Source organism: Cucurbita pepo, unplaced genomic scaffold, assembly GCF_002806865.2.
Source record: "Cucurbita pepo subsp. pepo cultivar mu-cu-16 unplaced genomic scaffold, ASM280686v2 Cp4.1_scaffold008446, whole genome shotgun sequence".
Lineage (NCBI taxonomy): Eukaryota > Viridiplantae > Streptophyta > Magnoliopsida > Cucurbitales > Cucurbitaceae > Cucurbita > Cucurbita pepo.
Genome location: NW_019654360.1, coordinates 1 through 478, shown reverse-complemented (window position 1 = coordinate 478; position 478 = coordinate 1). Strand labels below are relative to the sequence as shown.

Here is a 478-nt window from a genome sequence, read left to right as displayed (position 1 = left end):
GTTTTTTTGTTACTTCCACTAGGGTGGAGTGTTGTTTAAAGGAAATCTGCGAGGAGAGGCTGCTAAGAGCTATGAAAAGATAACAAAGAGAATGCAGGTATCTCTGTCTGCATTTGTTGTTTTTCGCTGATTTTTAAATGTTCCTAAGTCATTAATTGCTTACGTAATATTTTGGGAACTATACAGGATAACTTTGGGGATGTATATAAGCTTTTTCTTTTAATTAATCCAGAGGATGATAAACCTGTAGCTGTTGTTATTCCAAGAAAGACCTTACAACCAGAGACAACAGGTAAACATTTGGTTTGTGATTGATGCTATTTACCCTTGTGGGAGTTGAATAATCGAGAGAATGATGATGTTTACATTAAAGTTAAAAATTGCAGCTGTCCCAGAATGGTTTGCTGCCGCAGCGTTTGGACTGGTTACTGTATTTACTCTACTTCTCCGAAATGTCCCCGCATTGCAATCCAACTTA

The 478-nt window shown here is 37.2% G+C and overlaps 1 long non-coding RNA gene across 1 annotated transcript; it reads left to right on the top strand.

Moving 5' to 3' along the window:
• The first annotated feature begins 20 nt into the window (after nt 1-20).
• On the top strand, nt 21-478 carry LOC111787268. Its single transcript, XR_002813933.1, has 3 exons — nt 21-97; nt 187-292; nt 387-478. It is a non-coding gene; the product is annotated as an uncharacterized LOC111787268 (long non-coding RNA).